Genomic DNA, 20,483 nt, shown 5'->3' on the forward strand with positions numbered 1-20,483 from the left:
TAATAAGTCCTCATCAATAATTACAATCCCCTAAAAACATATCTTCACATAAGATCTAAGAATGGTAAAATGTAGACCTTTCTCACACTGAATGCTCTTTGAAATATCAAAAACATACAACATGAAATAAAAATACATGTTACGTGTTGGGAATCTAGGAAAATAAATGGATTGTTAACGTAAACAGTTCTCCTTCACAAAAAAAAAAAATAAAAAAGAATTTAAATTGCAGCAGAAAAATACTTTTCTATGAAAGGATGGAGCTGCAGGAGGTGATTGAAAGCTTTGCGATGTCATGTGGTACTTGAAAGCTTTGTGAAGTCATGTGGTACTTCTAAAGTCATGATTACTAGTTATAGAATATACATCTTAAATTATTTTTCAAATGTTTTCCATACTAGTTTAGATTCAAACTGTGAGATATGTAGTCACAGTGACAAACATTTTACAGCAATGTTTTCAAAGAACTATCTGTAGCAAAAAAGAATATTCATCTGAAGGTGGGCAAGATATATTCGGTACTAGGGGGTCATGTTGACTTGGTGAATTTTGTTTTTATTGTGAAACATTTGATTGTGTAATTGTAGAGAAAACCAGGATGAAATGAAACTAGTTGGATATTTTTATTTATTTTTTTTTGTCTTAAATGAAGTCTTTTCACATTATTTTTCTTTCTTGAGCTATTCCTTTCCCCTTTTTCCCCTTTTCCCTTCTCCTCAGTGTATTTTATTGAGATACTTGTTTTAAGATTATGCAAATTTTTAGTTTTTTCCCATTCCCTTTCCTTTTTTTGAGACAAATGAGCATATTTTTATTGAAAACTTTAATTTTTGACAAAAAGTTATCTTCTGTTAGTGGAAAATATAAGAATAATTTTGCTGGCAATTCAGTGTTGTCATTCACAGTATCACAGTATCACAGTATGCTGGAGATTGGAAGGGACCTCAAAAGATCATCTAGTCCAATCCCCCTGCCGGAGCAGGAACACCTAGATAACGTTACACAGGAATGTGTCCAGGCGGGCTTTGAATGTCTCCAGGGAAGGAGACTCCACAACCTCCCTGGGCAGCCTGTTCCAGTGTTCCGTCACCCTCACTGAGAAGAAGTTTCTTCTCAAGTTTAAGTGGAACCTCTTGTGTTCCAGTTTGCACCCATTACCCCTTGTCCTATCATTGTTTGCCACTGAGTAGAGCCTGGCTCCATCCTCGTGACACTCCCCCTTTATATATTTATATACACTAATAAGGTCACCCCTCAGTCTCCTCTTCTCTAAACTATAAAGACCCAGCTCCCTCAGTCTTTCCTCATAAGGGAGATGCTCCACTCCCTTAATCATCTTGGTTGCCCTGCGCTGGACTCTCTCCAGCAGCTCCCTGTCCTTCTTGAACTGAGGGGCCCAGAACTGGACACAATATTCCAGATGGGGTCTCACCAGGGCAGAGTAGAGGGGAAGGAGGACCTCTCTCGACCTACTAACCACCGCCCTTCTAATACATCCCAGGATGCCATTGGCCTTCTTAGCCACAAGGGCACAGTGTTGGCTCATGGTCATCCTGTCGTCCACTAGGACCCCCAGGTCCCTCTCCCCTACACTGCTCTCTAGCAGGTCGTTCCCCAACCTATACTGGAACCTGGGGTTGTTCCTGCCCAGATGCAGGACTCTACACTTTCCCTTGTTATATTTCATCCCGTTATTCCCTGCCCAACTCTCCAGCCTGTCCAGGTCTCGCTGGATGGCAGCACAGCCTTCTGGCGTGTCAGCCACTCCTCCCAGCTTAGTGTCATCAGCAAACTTGCTGATAGTACACTCAATTCCCTCATCTAAATCATTGATGAATATATTAAATAATACCGGTCCCAGTACCGACCCCTGAGGCACTCCACTAGTTACAGGCCTCCAACTAGACTCAGCCCCATAGACCACAACTCTCTGGCTTCTCTCCTTCAGCCAGTTCGCAGTCCACCTCACTACCTGGTCATCCAGTCCACACTTCCTCAATTTAGCCGTGAGGATGCTGTGGGAGACTGTGTCAAAGGCTTTGCTGAAGTCAAGGTAGACCACATCCACCGCTCTGCCATCATCCATCCACCGTGTTATTTCCTCATAAAAGGCTAAGAGATTGGTCAAACATGATTTCCCCCTGGTGAAGCCATGTTGACTGCCCCTCATAACCCTCTTATCCTTGATATGCTTTAAGATGGCACCAAGGACAAGGTGTTCCATCACTTTCCCAGGGATGGAGGTGAGGCTGACCGGTCTATAGTTACCCGGGTCCTCCTTCTTGCCCTTTTTGAAGACCGGAGTGACATTTGCCTTCCTCCAGTCCTCAGGCACCTCTCCCGTTTCCCAGGACTTGGTAAAGATGATGGAGAGTGGCCTAGCAATGACTTCCGCCAGTTCCCTCAGCACCCGCGGGTGCATCCCATCTGGACCCATGGATTTATGGACGTCCAGATTGCTCAACTGATCTCTAACCCATTCCTCATCGACTAAGGCAAGTCGCTCCGTTGACCTGACTTCATCTAAGGTCTCAGGGGTATAGGGCTCTTCAGGACTGCCTGCAGCAGAGTAGACAGAGACAAAGAAGGCATTCAGTAACTCTGCCATCTCTGCATCTTCTGTCACCAGGGCACCCATCCCGTTCATCAGTGGGCCTACATTGCCTCTGGTGTTAGTTTTGTCTGCCATGTACTTGAAAAAGCTCTTTTTGCTGTCCTTGACCCTTCTTGCCAGGTTTAATTCTAAGGAGGCCTTAGTCCTCCTAGCTGCCTTCCTACATCCCCTAGCAGCAGCCTTATATTCCTCCCAAGTGGCCAGCCCCTCCTTCCATGACCTGTAAACTCTCCTCTTCCACTTGAGCATACCCAGCAATTCCCTATTTAGCCACACAGGTCTCTTGGCCCTCTTCCTTGACTTCCTACGTGTCGGGATGCTCCGATCTTGAGCACGGAAAAAGCAGTCCTTGAATGTCAACCAACTATCTTGGGCCCCTTTTCCTTCAAGCAGCCTTGCCCATGGGATTTCCCCTAGCAATTGCTTGAAAAGGCCAAAGTTTGCCCTGCTAAAGTCCAGGGTTGCAATTCTACTTGGTATTCTACTAGTCCTACCACCCAAGATCCTGAACTTCACCATCTCGTGGTCGCTGCAACCAAGGCAGCCCTCTACCCTTACTGCTTCAACCAGACCCTCCTTGTTAGTGAGGATGAGATCCAGCAGCGCTCCTCTCCTGGTCGGCTCATCCACCATTTGCAGGAGGAAGTTATCATCCACACACTGGAGGAACCTCCTGGACTGCGGCTGGGTTGCCGAGTGGTCCTTCCAGCAAACATCAGGGAAGTTAAAATCCCCCATGACGACCACGGCCTGTGACTGTGAGGCCTCTCTCAGCTGCCTGTAGAAGGCCTCGTCAACTTCCTCACCCTGATCTGGTGGTCTGTAACAGACACCTACAACAGTATCCCCCCTGCCAGCCTGCCCCTTCATTCTCACCCACAGACTCTCAACTCGCTCATCATCTGTCCCCAGACAGAACTCGGTGCATTGTAGTTCCTCCCGCACATAAAGAGCAACCCCACCACCCCTCCTGGCTGGCCTGTCTTTCCTAAAAAGGACATAGCCCTCCATGACTATATTCCAGTCATGTGAGCTGTCCCACCACGTCTCTGTAATTGCCACCAGATCATAGTCTCCTGACTTAACACAGGTTTCCAACTCCTCCTGTTTATTTCCCATGCTGCGCGCATTGGTGTACAGACATTTCAGGAACATTTCAGGACATTCCTCTCTTTTCTGTAAGGCACTGCTCTTGTGTATGCCCTGAAAGCATTTTTGCAAGTTAAAAGGAAGGATGTATGCCTGATGCCAACAATCAAGGATATAAATCCATATATCAACTCAGAATTAGAATGGGATCACATTTCAAATACTAAGTATTCTCAGCTATCTGTGACTTAACTCTGAGAGCTAGATACTGTATGTTTTGCTACCAGATAAAACATTTTGTTGTGATGCAACATTACTTAAATGGGCATTTCTCAGCCAGTTTAGATTTCTTTTCTCCAAAGAATACAAATTTTTCCTTCTCCAAGGAATGCAAAGTCTCAAGTAGACAGCGAGGGGGGTTTGTGATATTTATTACAGTTCTGTGAGTATTCCCTGCCCTCTGCCCTGTGAAGCTTGATCTTTTTTAAAAGTCTTTGAAGCTTATATTATTTCAGTGATCAAGAGATGTTATCATTTCAGTCAGTGTTTCAGAAGGGCATTCTGTTACTGCCAGAGCACAGAGAGGTCCCATCAGCTTAGTGTTATGTAACAGATTCTTGAGTGAGATTACAGAAGCAGAGCAAAAACATACAGCTAAGAAATTACTCTCTATCATATGTAGTACTTTTACCACATCCATATCTTTGAATTTATAGGGTGTGCAAGGGTCTTTCACATGAAAGATACAGGATAACAAACAACCATATTCTTCATCCCAGAGAAGTTCATCAGAGACTGATTCCTAATGATCAGAAAGAAGGGACTGTAGTGGAAGTTTTCTCTTGGTTTTCTGACATTTTTTTGCTGTGTTGGAATACAAGACTTTTGGCTCTAGTACTGAAGCAACAAAGATTAAGCTCCTAATTAAACTGTAACTATTCTTGTTAATGTGATACATCTGATCTTGTAAAGAACTTTCGAAATTTAGTTATTTATCAGTCAGTGCGAGTTTCTTGAATCTGCTTCATTGTCATTTTCCTTTTAATTATTGCTATTTTAAACAGTTTATTATGCGTAATCTTGTGCTCACATCAATACTGATACACATAGCATTAATCTTGCTTTTTTGCCATCAATTAAGCCACCATGACATACCACTTTAATTTTTTCATTAATTCAGACGTGATGCACAGGATCATCTTCTAAGTGAAGCAGTGGGAACTCTGGAACTGCCAACCACAATGCCTGCATTTCCCCTCTCAATACAGCTATAAAGTCTTAAAAAAATACACAGGGTAAAGCTGTAGGTTTGGGGGGGAGGTGTCTCTCTATGTTTTTTTTTTTTGTTTGGTTGGGTATTTTTGTTTTGCTTTTATAATAAAAAGCCTGCCAGGCCTGTTCTATCTGGGACGACTGGAACTGACACCTCTGTTGTGGGTGATCAGCAGTTTGAGGTAGGGACATTTATTTCAGCCTAAGTCAATCCTGTGGCTCCAGCCCTTTCAACCACCACAAACTTCCCCTGCTCTTCCTCGGGTTTGTTTGTTGTTTTTTTTTTTCCCCCGGGCTGGGTCAGTTTTGAACACATTTCCCAACAGAGCTGCATTTCTGGGGGGGCTTTGCTGTCTCCCTGCTGCCTCAGTACTGGAGCAGGCATCTCTAAGGATCTCTGGCCTATTCTCTTCCCAAGCTTTTGACTTTATCTGTGCTTCCCTTCTGTCGTGATTTAAACCCAGTCAGTGGTGCCGGGCTGAGAGCAATCGAGGGCCCCCCTCCCCTCCCTCCAGGGCTCTCCCCTTCCCCGCTCCCAGAGGAATGGGGAGGAGGATCGAAAGAGTGCAACTCCCGTGGGTTGAGACAAGAACAGTCCAGCAACCAATGTACAACACAAATCACCACCGCTACCACCAACTACAACAATGATAAGGGAAAATAACAAGGGAAGAGAATACAATACCACCGGCCAAGAAACGAGTCTGACCCAGAAGCCCGTGTCCTTCTGGGTAACTCCCAGTTACCCCCCTCCCCGGGCATGACGTGCTGTGGTATGGAATACCTCCTTGGCTAGCCTGGGTTAGGCGCCCCGTCTCTGCTTCCTCACAGCTTCCCCTCCTCCCTGGCAGAGCATGAGCCTCACAATGTCCTTGGTCAGGGTAAACATCACTTAGCAACAACCGAAAACATCGGTATCACCAGCACTCTTCCCAGGCTGGAAGTCAAAACACAGCACTGCACCAGCTACCACAAAGGAGAAACATGACTGCTACTGCTGAACCCAGGACACCTTCACATGTTTCAAATGGCACCACATGTGACAGAGCAGAGGAATGGGAGGGAGAAAAGGGAAGGAGAATGTGGCTTTGAAGGTAACATGATTTTTCTGGTTTGCCCTACCAACTGTTTGCAAAAGGTGTTGGTTGATGCCTCAGACCCAGTGCCATGCCCATGCCTCTCTGCCACATCCTCAGTAGAGGCAGAATACTTGGGAAGGGATCTTTCATTGGCTGGAAGGAGAGGAAAGTATTTTTTACTGACAGGGTCTTAAATTATTGGAGGTTGGAGCTTTCTTATCACAAGAAGCAGGCTGGCAGAAGGTAGCAAAATTGCATTATTCCTTGTAGTCTCATCCCAAGAACTGATGACTCTGAAGTGCAATACTGTACCAAGCAGACATGGCATTTATGCTGCTTTATAAAACTATGGTCCTATGTTTGTAGGGAATATCAACCACATTAATCAAAGTATGAAATAAACCTGAAAATGAGGACAAGGAAAGTAGGAAGTTATTTAAATATAACCAAGAGGGAATAAAGAAAGAGTACTTGCTGAGGAAGCCAGCAAATGCTTCCTGAAACATAAAAGTTTAAAATACCAGCTGTAATTTCTTCTCAAAGGAATAAAATGAATTCAGAGAGTAAGGGAGACAATCCCAAGCCTGTGATGGACCAGGAGCCATATACAGCAACTAGGGGTTATCTTTTAACTCCCCTTTTCTTGAAAGGACAGTGTAGAATGAAGCCTGTGAGAATAAGAACTTTAATTACTAGTTGTTTCTTATTTCAGTGGTATACACTTAACCTATTACACTGGACAACTGTGTTGTGACAGTCCATTGTGCTGGTGGTAAGATTAACACTGGGAAGAAACTGAATTTTTCAATAAAGGATGCCAGAGAAGAATCCTTTTCCATCCATCTAAGGGGAGACCATTACCCATTGAATGTAAATTTTATTGTAAATTCAATCTCAGTGGAAGCAATGTACTTGCATGAGAAATTGAGGAAGCAGCAAGAAAGAGGTTTTAAAATATACAGAATATTTAGGCATCTTGTTTCAAATAAATGGAGGCATGGAGCTTTATCTTTCAGTTACATGGTTTCTCACTGTAAGTGCTCAAGCTAAACAAATGAGTGCACAAGAGCTACTAGGAATTTGTATGCACAAAGTGCTAGTTTGAATATAAAATCAGATCAAAGTGAGAAGAGTTTAAAAAAACAGACTCTTGAATGGCAGCCTAGAAATGGATGGCAGACTGCAGATGGGAGAGTAGGCTGAAACACAATGCTTGGATGTTGTTAGCGTTTCCAATACTTTTGTCCTATTTAAACACCTGTGTCATCTGTTTGCTGAACAATAAGAGATGCCTGTGATGTTGCAGTTCAGATTTCTAGTGGATGCAAAACTCATGAAATGTAAGATGAGCCTGAGCTAGAGCTTGATTATATTCAGAGAATGATTAACTGTATTTACTCACATACATCTGAAATGATACTGCCAGTTAGCAAGCAAACGAATATCAGTCAGGGACTGCAGCCTACCAGATCCTGCTGCCTTTGGAGCTGAAGCTAACCAGAGGTCCCTGCAGAGACATGGCTTTTCTGCATTGCTGCATTTCCTTCTCACTGCAAAATCAGTCGTTTTTTTACAAAAATCCTTGTAAGTATCTCCAAATGAGAACAGATCTTTCTAATATCAAAGACCTGTTTGAATGATACGAAAAAGAAAAAAAACCCACTATTACCATGTGGTCTTGCCTGTCATAGTTCTCACTGGAAAGAAGATGGTCTGACATCAGGAGTTAGTAACTAGTATGCAGAATGACTGCATTAATGCCCTGATGGCTCCATGTCTGCCTATCACTTTATTAGTAAAAAGAGTAAATGACAAAAAAATGAGCTTAGTATTGCTCAAAATAAAACAATAACATATTTTGATTTCCCTCCAGCAGATTTTCTATTCTGTATGGAAAATGTGGTTTTTGGGGGGGGGGGGCATGTTTATTTGCAGTTGCTGGTTTTTCAGTCAAGGGAGCACCCATCTGCAGTGAATATAATTTTTGTCTGCATGCTTGGATTGCAAATTAAAAAACTTATATTTTGACATGTCTGACAGCTTATCCATACTATCCAAAGTTGTCTTCTTGTTTACCTCACATAGCAAATACTTAATGCTTTAATAGATGTACATAACTCACATAACCTTGATGTGAGAATCTGCCTTTAATTATGTCGGATACATCCAATATTCCCAAACTAAGTGGTAGACTGTAGTATGCTGACTTAAAAGAAAACCTCAAAGAATGCTTCTGATGAATGAATATGAACTGCAAATATGTGCAAAAATTTTTAAAACACCAATTATATCTTTCTTATGAACTGTTTAATATATATTAATGCTGGTATGTATGGATATGCTCATCTGATATGGTAATATGATAGCACATATTATTTAGTCTTTTACAAGGCAAAAAATGTGTCCAGAATCCAAAGTGGTCTTTGGGAGGCAGACGTAGCAAAAATTCAAGAAAAATTGTTGCACTACATTTTTAGCTCTCACTTTTCACTAGTCTTTCTTGTTTTCTGTTCATATCTCATATGTTTTCTAGTATAGCAGCTAGTTTTGTCTTTACAGCATTGAAAGAAAATTATAAGGAAATGTCTTATTTGAAAAAAACTGAATATAAAACTGTATACATTAACAGCATTACTTTAATTTTGAGTTAGCATTATTTTCATAATATTGGTATACGTTTTGGAGGGGTAGCAAGAAGAGAAAATTCCATTAAAAATCAGTTTTAGTACTGGTAATTTTACAGAACACAGAGTCAGTCATGCCACTCAAGGAACAAGAGCTGTGCCAAGGCAACTATACAGTGATAGGCTTTTACTGTTTGACATGTTTTCCTGTTAAAGAGAGACAACAAAATACCTCAGAGAGATTTAGGCACTGGAAATTCAGTTAATTTCAATTTAATCATAATTTCATCAATTTCAGCCCTTAGAAATTTAATGTCTAAATGCCTTTGCGTATGTGGGTCAAAGAGATTCAACATATTTAATATCTACATTCATCCACACAGATTAACATCTATAAAATCTATCTGGAATAAACTCACTCTACTACAAAGGAGTCCTAATTTTCCTTTATGGCATTACTATGGAAGCTGCTTATCTTAATTAAACAAAAAACTTTATAAGGTCATAGTTTTTATTTTGATCATATATGATTTATTAATGCTATTACAGAATCACAGAATGGATGAGGTTGGAAGGAATCTCCAGAGACGATTTGGTCCAACCCCCTGCTCAAAAAGGAGCCACTTAGAGTTGGTTGCCCAGGACTGTGTCCAGATGGACTTTGAGTGTCTCTGCTGAGGGAGACTCTACAGCCTCTTTGCGTAACCTGTGCCAGTGCTCAGTCATGCTCAGAGTTTTCTGTTTTCTGGCGCTCAGAGCCTCTTGTGTATCAGTCTCTGCCTTTTGCCCCAGGTTCTGTCACTGGGCACCACTGAAATGAGCATAGCTCCTACACTCCTATACACATATATTCTTACCCACATAAATGCACATTTAAAGACTTATACATACCCAAAATTATTATTCTCACATTTGGTCTGTCAGTGTTATTGTCTTAACTGGTTATGATAGAGGTTTTGTTATGTCAAGCAAAAATGAAAACCAGCTCCCATTTTATTCTTATATGCTTCATGTTTCTCATTTCCTGTAGAAATTTTTTGCTGTATAATATTAATCTGGTTCTGCAGATGTGCCCTGGAGTCTAAGTTGTTTTCCCTCAAATGAAAAAGAAATATACTACTATTCTAGAGTTCAGTTTGCCTAAATAGGTGTCAGCTGAAGTAATGAATCACTTCTACTCTAACACTTCTGTTTGGTTCCTGGATAAGAAAGAACAATTCAAGCTCAGCTGTTTAATGCAGCTTCTGTACTCTCTGTATAGATAGTGGAATGAGAGTCAGGTGCCTCTAAAAGACTGCACATAGATACTTTCCCTTCCTTTAGATACTAAAACTGTAAAATTTAGTTTACCGCTAGACCCAATCTCTGTATGTTTCGCTTCTCATTCATGTAACTATAACAGTTTGATTCCTGCTAGGAAATAACCATAGCTGTATTTTCCGCATCTTGCCATATTTGGCTCTCTATAGGCGCTTGTATCTGTCGTAACGGCTCCTGCATGGGCTTTTGTCCATACTGGCTTTTATGGAACAAACTGTTGGCTAAAATATTTGCAGCTAAATTTCCATACTGTTCACACATTATGGAGTTTATACTTACATCTTTTTCATAAGTATCACTCATCCTAAGGATTCATTCATATATTGCCCTTTATGACTTTAAGATGCTTGTTCTAAATTTGCCCTTCAGATTTCTCTTCTGTTTTTCATTGGTCATGCATTTAGAAGAAAGAACTGTAGTACATAGTAAAGAGCAACAGCTGCAATGGCAACAGCAGCAGCAGCAATGCAATTTTACTAGCCATTCCTATAATAATACATACGATTGACACAGATGTGTTATTTGCAAAGTGCCAGCTGCTGGCACTTCTTGTTGACTATAAGTGAATGAAAAAGAAATGAAACAGATTATTTCTGTGACACGCCACTTACTTCATATATATTTCAGCAAATGTAAGGGCACATTTCATAGCTGAATATATATTACCCTTGGATCCATTCAATTTATATTCATTTTAGAATTTACTCTGTTAATTAGAAAAGGTTATAAGATTAATAAGTAATCATTGCTAATTTATGCAATGGACTATAACCTTCAGTTGATGTTTTTTCACAAAGAAGCAGTAGAGATTAGTTCGTACAACTCATAGTGAGCAGTTTATCCTATCTTTCAAAACTGGTGTTTTATGTTGCTTTATAATCTCTGAATCATTTCTAAAATCCCTGACAGAAAAGCCAACAAAACCCCAACAAACCTTACCCTGCCAACATAAAATGATACATTGCAATTTCAAACACTTTCATAGAAAAATTGATTTTCAAGGAATCCTTTGTAGATGTAAAATGATATATCTTAGAAACACACAGAGAATACTACATCTTATGAAAAGACACTTATTTGTTAAGAAAATGTAGTGTTAACTACTTGGTACAGTGGGCAGTCTATTTTTCTTGTTTTCAGGGCTTTAGGCTGACTCTTGGCAAGTGCTCCAACCCCAATTTGAGATTCATGATGATGGTCTAAAAGGGCAAGGTTCTCTCTGTGGGTGAGCAAGATCACAGTGCACAAACTCCAGCTGACAAGAAAATCAGCCGATGTTCTCTGTGGTCACGCAGAGCAGGGGTTCACTGCAGTGCAGTTTCAGGGTGTCCTTTGGATATGTGCTTAGCGAAGAGATTCCTCCTTGCTTAGACAGGTTTCCTGATAAGATCACTCAGATATGAAAAAGGCTAGTAAGGTCAAACATTTCTTGATGCTGGAAGGTGAAACATCCACTACACACTATATCCCTAATTATTTTACTACTGGCTTACTGCACTAATCACTTTTCCTTCTGTATTGACCTTTCCCCCACTGAAATTTGGAGGAAAATACTCCAAGATGATGCAGAATACCCAGATGGTCTTAACATATAATCTGTGTTCAAGTACAACAATTCATCCACAGCTGCTCTGCCAAGATTTCATCTCCTCACTTCCAGTGCACTTCTCTGAAAGTAAAGAAAAAATGTCATCACCCACTGTCTTATTCTTGCTATAGACAGAAGGGACAGGTCAGATTTTAGGTATCTTCTCACATATAGGCTGTAGTTCAGCCCCTTCAATTTATCATGACTTTTTTTTGTGTTGCAGCTGCCAGAAAAAAAAAAAAAAAACACAACTTTCTAGATCTTTATAAATACAGAACTAGAAATGAGCTCAGAAGATCATCAGCTCCTTCTCCTACTTGTAAACTATCTGAAGATTTCCTCTAACATTTTTTAAAAATTGGAAAAAAAATATCAAAACCTATTCTTTCCTTCTGAACATGCTGATTTTAGTGTATAGACTTCATTCAGATTTCAGCTGCAGAAAATACATGAGCTTTTTATTTAAAAATCTTATTTGAAGGGAAATGGTCTGTAGGAGTCTTAAGAAAAGAAATTTAGGAGAAAAATATTTTCTACATTACTGAAATTCACCTTTCATTCTTTAAATGCTTTAATATTATGGAGTTAACAGTTAAGGAAATTTCAGTTAATGAAATTAACATTACTGACAACAAAGTCAAGCAAATGTTTATGTAATAAATGGCATTTCATATACAGCTTAGCACCTGTAATTGATATACCCTGTATTTAATATTTGTAACCACAAGGGATATTGAATGCAAAGGAAAAAATCTGTCTAATGCAATAGAAAGATTCTGTGGTGCAATAATTGAACTAAACACAAAACCAATTTTAGTTTCCCACTCACTTATCCCTTAGTATGTTTATTTTCCTTTTTCACTGATAATACAAATTGAATTAATTCCTGTACTTTCCTGTGCAAATTGTTGTGGTGAAATATAAGTTCAGAAATGTATGAATATATTTTCAGAATTGCAGGCAATGGTCTATATATACTTTTATGTCCCTTTTAGACAAAACTCTGTTCATCTTTTGAAGGCATGAGAATCTCTATGCATTGGGATTCCTTAAGTGTACCCACAACTTCATGTGTAAAAATAGCCTATATTAAAAATATGTCAAAGTTCTCTATTACACTGTAAGAACTTACTGCTTTATATAAATACAGATTATAAAACTGTTATATTAAAATTAAATATTAATAGACAAGGTGCTTTCAAAACACAAGACTCAAAATGCAGTTCATATTTCACTTTTAAGGCTCAGCTGAAAATCCTCACGACTTTTCAAAATAAATATGAACTACTAAGACATTTTTGTTTATGACTAAAGGCTATCTACATTAGTCTGTGCTGACTAACAGTTAACGGACAGATTTTGCAATACAATTTTGAAGCATTCGAAACTAGTGTCATATGGTTTATCCCCTGCAGTGCTACATCACTGGGAATATTTAATGAATAAGGGCAAGGAGTTTTTTAGCTGTGGCCTAAACTTTCACAGACTTCAGTGGGAGCTTATCAAAATGATTGATTAGAAGAGGTTTTTATGCAATGTTTAAAGGTTTATTTGTACATTTACTTGCAATGCGGTTACATGGTAATTTAAATAAAATTTTGTATTTATATTGCAACACATCTTAGAACAGCTAACTAGAATATTAGCTAGTTTACCTAGCACTTGAGACACATGAAGTTATTAATTGGAGTTTCATAGTTATGAGTAATAATCAAATCATGCTCCCAACTTTGGTTGATTTTTTTTTTTTAAAAAAAAGCTTTTCAGTAGGCACTATATCATACTATAGTGCTACTTTTTTTTTTAATATACTTTTTCTACTCCCTTAATTATTTGCATCTACTTACTTTTCCTATCAGATGTTTTCTCTTGTCTCCTGCTGGATTACCTTCCTTACAACAGGCATGTCCTCACCTCCTCCCTCTTCCCAGCTGCCAAATCAGCCTGTAAATCATTGCAGAATAAACGTCTAAATTCTCATAAAAATAGTTTCAGAAAAGTGTGCAATTACTATTAATTGCACAAAATGTTAAAAATGAAGACAAAAAGGTCTTGAATTTAGAGAACTTTCTCTAGTTTTACTCCTGTAAAGGAGACTCACTCATTGGGGTTACAGGCACTCCTAGCTAGGAGCACTGGACTGGGGAGCCCCTCATAGCTGCTAAGTGACATTGATGGTCTTGTCCAGTCTACAGATGGAATTGGTCGAAAACAACATCAGTTTTAGAGGATAGCTCTAGGGGTATCAAGAAAGCTTCTGGCTTGCTAGAAATTTGTGAGTTTTTCTACACACATAGCTAGGGGGAGGACATTGTTTTTTCATGCATCTCATATTACATGGATAAACTTGACTCAGTCATTCTCACTTCAGATTTTCAGTTTTCTTCCAACATCTTGCCTGAAAACATAGTTAAAAATTGTAAGCTGTTTTCTGTTTGAATGTTTCACATGGCCTCATGAATGGTCTAATGTAAATTAAACACAGTCTTATTGACCTGATCTGTATATTTAATACCCAGCTGGCATATTCCAAGTGTTTTCCTGTCTCTCTCTTACAGTGTGTACAAGACAAACCTAACAGTCTCTGATTTATTTCTTCCATGTTTCTAAATTATGTTAGGTTTATTCTAATATTATGTATGGAAAAAGGGACACAGACTACTGAGCTCTCATGAAGGTTTTAGGAGGAGCCTGGAGAATGGACATCTACTTAACCATCAGCTCTAATCTGTGTCAGTGTCTGGTTAGGTGAACACTGATTTCACTCCAATGGTTGACCCACTTTATTTCTCTTCCACAAGTAGGTTATGTTATCAGAAGTCCATTTTTCCAGACATTAATAGTCAGTATCACCACAAACCCTGTTGTTACAGAGAATTAAATTATCAACCCAGATTATTTTAAAAAATCAGCAAGCCCACAATAGCTTGCTTGAATTACCTTGCTTGAAAATTAGTATCTTTTACAAAAGCTCTGATATTAGAGCCCTGAAAACAGAGGTCTAAGTTAGTGGATAACTACCTGAACCTGCAGAGGAATGCACTGATTATTTTCAGTGCTTATGAGCCACGGACAAAAGAACTCAATTTTATATGGTGTTCCTTCTTTCTGGAGATTATGCATACATTTAGTGTAATCTGAAGAAGCCACTGTCTTTCCCTCTGGTCTGACAAGATCAATTTTTTTTTTTTTAAACCACACCTCTGGAAAAGAACAACCAATCTGAGACATTGTGAAAAGTAATTAAAAAAAAAAAAGGATTTAATTTTATAACTCCCTTTCCTTCTTCCATTACATGAAAAGGGAAAAACTAAAGCAGAAGCCAGGGCTATGCCACTCATTTCTCCATCATCTAACTGTCTGAAAGCAACAGCAGAGATTGTTATGTACCCAGGCCTCTAATAACTGGTCATATACAGAGACTCTGCAAAAGCAAAGGACTGAGATGTATAACATCCCAGCCTTAGGAATGATATTAAAGAATCCCAGACACTACTTGAGAAACAGATTTAAAGGAGGAACAGAATTACTAGGCTCACGCTGGAAAGAACAATATTGATTTTGAGATTTAGGGGCAGAATTAACTGTTGGGTGAGGAATGAGCAGATGTGTGTTCATTAAAGATTTCTGTCTCTCTTTTGCTCACATACACATATACACATTCCCAATTTAGGTACCAATTATTTCTATTTCATATTGCTGTTTGTTTTGCTTTTGCCCCAGCAGATGCTTAAGGTTATGAACCATGGGAATTTGATCTTCTTTTCAGATGAGTTCACAGAATCTTAATGTGTTATATTTTCATGTGATTACAGAAGAGTTCTGATGGAAGAGAATTTGTATCTGGGAAAGATATAAAGAACAAAAACCACATTACCTGTCTTTATATAACAGAAAACCTCTGCTTATACATTTACAAGTATAAAATGTTTCTGCCAGAGGCATTTAAAATTATCATATATTCTCTTTAATTTGATAAAAATCTTCCTATGTCAACACATTATAAACTTGTAAAGAGAATCTGACAGTGAAAGCTTGGTCCACCACGAGGCAGAATGCTTTAACAACTGTATTTGTTCTTGAGAATCTATAAATGTCAAGACTGTTAACTATTTCATTGTTCATCAAAGCATGTCAGAAAACAGAGAGTCTTAAGAGGTGCTCAATCAGCTATGAGTGACAGCTCTTTTTTGTGCTATGAATTTATGGGTTTAGGAAGTGTACTTTCTTTACCCTTTTTCCCACAGTGCAGGAGCTCAGCATCACTCTGAAAGGCACCTGACAGGATAGGCCTCTGTTGTAACAAGGACAGGTTTCAGACACCTTTGGTCATGCTGTTGCCCACTTGAATTCAAACACAGAGATATGCTGTCCCTCAGGAGACACACATCTGGAGCTGGACAGCTGTTCGTCTGTGATAACCCATAGCTTGCTGGTGTGCTCAGGCCCACCTTTGCAGTTTTGGACATAGCTATACTTCTTTCAATTGAAGTCTTGCCAGGGAGGAAGCTTAATGCAACAAGAGTTTTCTGGTATCAGTGTACAGTATTTCAACTTAGGGCATGTCAAGACGTAAGAGCTGAAACATGGCATATGAGTATGTTTCAGATACTGCTGCAGTCCTCATTCAGCCATTTCTGATAAGGGCAGTCTCTGAATAATAATGGGCTGTTACCCTCATTCAATAACTGTGCTAATCCAAAGTGCTGAGGTCTGAAAAATATGACAGCTTAGTATTTTGAAAATGTGACTATCAAATAGGTGGAGAGCAGTCTAATGAGCAAGTTGTTATAGTTTGTCTACGGGCTAACAAAGCTCTACACAAGACTCTTACAATGCTTTATGAAAGAAAATGTTCAAATGTGTCATCAAAAATACCTCATCTGTACTGAATAGAATGCTACTGATGACTGCTGCTTTTGCACATACTCAGCATACAAATAACATAAGTGACTCATTCGAAAATGCATGTAGGAAGATGACAACCAAAGGGAAATGAACAGCATACTCCCTGAGGAACTGCTTAGTTGTTTGAAGAGGAATTGTAGTTTTGATTCTTTATACTGGACTGCTGACCAAGGAGATCCAATTTTGTGCTGTTTGATCACAGTGTTATGTAGAGGTTTATTAACACCCATAACTGCCCCCCAGATAAAGAAATTTATCTGAGAAAAGCAATACTAAGCTGGTCAAACCAATGTGTTCCCTTAAGGAGATAGAAGTAGATGTGAACTCTGGACCAAACTTCTGTGGACAGTGGAAAACCATCTGCATGTGGTATTACCTGAAAAGGGCAAACCTGCTGAAATTTCCTGGTAGAGCTGATAATGGCCAGTGGGGCAGAGCAGCAACTGGCTGGTAAGAAAAAGGGGCCCTGTAAGGACTGACCAACAATGTGACATTATGTAAATGTAGGTTAGGAGAATGTTGCCAGAGATGATTTAAATAAAAATGACTTGGAAGCAATGGAGCCTGGGTGAGTGTTTTATTTTTTTATTCTGTTTGGAATTAGGCGGAAATTATTTGAGTTCAGGATATTTAGTGGAGCACCAGAAAAGAGTACATAGATGTGTTGCAGAATCCTAGTCACTGGAGGATTTTATGACAGGGTAGAGAAACATTTGTCCAGAATAAATTGAGGGACAAAGAAAGCAAAAGACCCTTATAATTCAGATAAGATACATAAAGAAAAGATGAGAAAGATGTTTGGGCATGTGTCAGGTTTCCTGCACTGGTATCAGGGTCACACTGTACAGATCTCTGCTACTCTTCCCTTGTAACATGAGACTAAAAAGATGAAAATGGTGGTCATCTGTTTGTACATTGGGTACTATGAAATATTTTTTCTTATACTGCATACAAGGAACACCACTTCATCTTCCACATCCATGAGTAGGTCTTTCTTTCTAACACACTTCCAATTAAAGTTCCTCAGGGAGCCAGGATGTTGAGCATATAAAAACATCTTGTAAGTGGAGACAACATGAATCATTTTACACTGTTCTGGGATGAGGAAAATACTTAATTTATCTCCCAGGAAACTAGGACATCCTGAAACCTGTTCCTATTATGATCTCAAGGCTGTGGGGTGGGGGGTAGGGCAGAAGAAAGAAATGAATTAGGATTTAGACTAGTATCTGAAGCAGGCAGGCTGACCCAGTGCATCAAGCAGCCCTGATGGGTTGTCCAATGACAAGCTGGCCTATACTCCATGTTCTGTCTAATCACACAGCCAGAACACTTATAAGGAAGCAGAAAAGCTAAGGAAAAAGAAGGAAAAGGAGGGATAGTTCATAAAGGCTTTATAAATTCTTTTCTGCTTGCCATTTTTAAAATGGTCTCCGCTTTGGAATTACAAAGAAAGAATGATTATTCTCAGCCACAGCTTAACAATATTTAAGGTGATGACAGGGGGGCAGGAATGGGATAAGGCAAGTTTGTGAGATAATAAATGCTACAAAGACTTTGCAAAGAAAGGACAGAAAACAACTTTTAAATGTGATTTTTCCAGTGTGTACCAGAAAAAGACATAAAAGATATTACCCCTCCAGTCTTTCCAGATGAAAGTTTGAAGAGAGAGAAAAATATTTTCTTCACACTATTTCTCGGTTGTGCCTGTGATTTTATAGGAACTTGTCACACATCCCAGTATATAATGCCAAGATTCACAGATATTTCTTTGTGCTTGTATAAAGTAGTTGTCTTCTGTAAAGAATAAACCTATTTTTCACTTTCAGAGCTACTTTGCTAAGAATTGCTGCCTGCAGCCACCAGGTATCTCCTGAGAAATTATTTTAAGCAAACAATGGCAACGAATAAAATATCAACAAAAATAGAATCAGTAAAAGCAAACTCCGCATGCTCCTCAAAATAAGTGTCCTTTTAGATAAGAACCCCAGTCTTGAATTCCTTTGGCTCCAATTCCTTTCTAAGTTACCTTTTGCTTTTGTATGCTTCTTTTCCTTCCCCTTGTGATTGTTCCCTATGTGCAGCTGTTAAGGATATTTTTAGGTACAGAGAGAGATTGCCTGTAGCACCGACTAAATGAGACTGTCACATAGGAAGGTTGTAAATGCACACAAATAATAAAGCAAAATCTAGGACTTTGGCTACTGCCACCTGTTCCTAATAACCTCTCATGGCCCATGGCAAGGAATGAAACTGAAGATGAAACAATACTTTCAATTGCATATGGGGGTTGTTTTGCCTGGGTGGTACTATACAAAAGGTGTGTCTCAGTAATCATTATGGGCACAAGCATAGAAAAGACATAATGCTGGCCACTGTGAAAACTCCCAGATAAAGGTTATAGAAAGCTGTGCAGCACCCTCTAAAGAGAAGTGCAAGCATTTGGCCTCCTTAAGACTGAACGATGAGATTTCCTCATACACTGCCGGCAGGAGAAACAGGGCATTTATAGGAATATGGATGGGAGTAAAATGACTTTACTCTTACTCCAGAGGGTCAGTGCATGAGCTCATCTGTGAGTACAGCTCAGATCTCATTGCATAAGGATATATGGTTTGCTTATGAGCCAAGGGAAGTATCAAAACATCAAAGAACAAAAAAAAGAAAACATATGTATATTGTTTTGCATTACATAAATTATTTGTGAAATACTTCTGAATTCTAGTCTTACCTATGGTGCTCAGAATCAGCCGATAGCATAGTAGTAGCTGTTCAAACACTAAAGATTAATCTGGTATCTCACAATTAGTTCAAGTAAGAAAAAAAAAAGAAAAGAAGTGAAAAGGAGAAAAAAGAAAAAAGAGCATAAATTAAAGCTTCCCAAGGGTTCTTTACAAATACCTCAAGACAATAGGTATTATGAGAGATAGGAGAGTAGATGCATTAAAAGGTGAAAAGGTGAATGAAAATATTTATGACTCATACAATAAATGCAATAATTAACTCTTTTTAAAGAACCTAGGGTTTCATTAAAAACTGAACTAAACTAACCTAAAAGGCTTCTAGATGTTGTAATAAATGTGGAGGAAATTTTCCAGATATAAATGTTTTCAGAGACTCAGCAATGATGTATGTGCTTCTGAAGTGAATGCCTACCCCCTCTGAATTACCCTTGACCTCTACTCATCTCACTGTGCAGCAGTACCACAGGGAGTTCAAGCCATCAGAAAATAATGAAGACTTCAATCAAGTCACCCCTTGGGGAAGATTCAAGCTAATGACTGAAATAAATAAGGAAAAACTTGCTTGTAAGTTGCCATTTCATGCTAAGATAAATTTGCTCACATTTTTGCAAGAACATGAAGCAAAGCTAAGAGAAGGTAATAGTTGTCAGTCTTGAACTCAAGCATTCAAAGTCTGTCCTTTTTAGCATAAATTTAGTAAATTTTCAATATTTTCCTTTTAATTGAGTTGTTGAAAGTATGATTCACTGAAGAAGACAGCTGCCATACGAAGAAGTCTGGTAAAGGTCTCATGATCTCATAGAGAGCTGGACAATGCATGAAAACAAAAATCAGTAGACTTTAAACCAGATGAGAAGAACAGAAAAGTAGATGTTAGAGATAAAGGAATGAATGTTTGAATTTTGCTCATGCTTTTCTGGTAAAGCACCAGAAATCAGAAAAAGGACTACATTCTTTGAAAGCCAATGAGGTCTTCAAAGCTGCAACCTGCTCTCTAGTTCACAAAAATGCAGTAAGATCTTATAGACAGACTGGACCTGACCATCAGGAGTCTGTGAGGGCTGGTTGCCCCCAAGGGAGAAGACAATTGTGACCATTGGGGCAGCAAGGACATGGTCTCTTAAGATGAGCGTCATCCCACAGCACCCAGGGAGGGACTTGGGTTTGGCACAGTGACTGATGCCAGTTCAAAGCCCACAACTTCCTGACAAGACCAGAGTGATGGGAATGACAGAGGGCCAGTCA

Source organism: Pezoporus occidentalis, unplaced genomic scaffold (assembly GCF_034315485.1).
Source record: "Pezoporus occidentalis ecotype Australia unplaced genomic scaffold, CSIRO_AGI_Poc_V1 ctg81, whole genome shotgun sequence".
Classification (NCBI taxonomy): domain Eukaryota; kingdom Metazoa; phylum Chordata; class Aves; order Psittaciformes; family Psittacidae; genus Pezoporus; species Pezoporus occidentalis.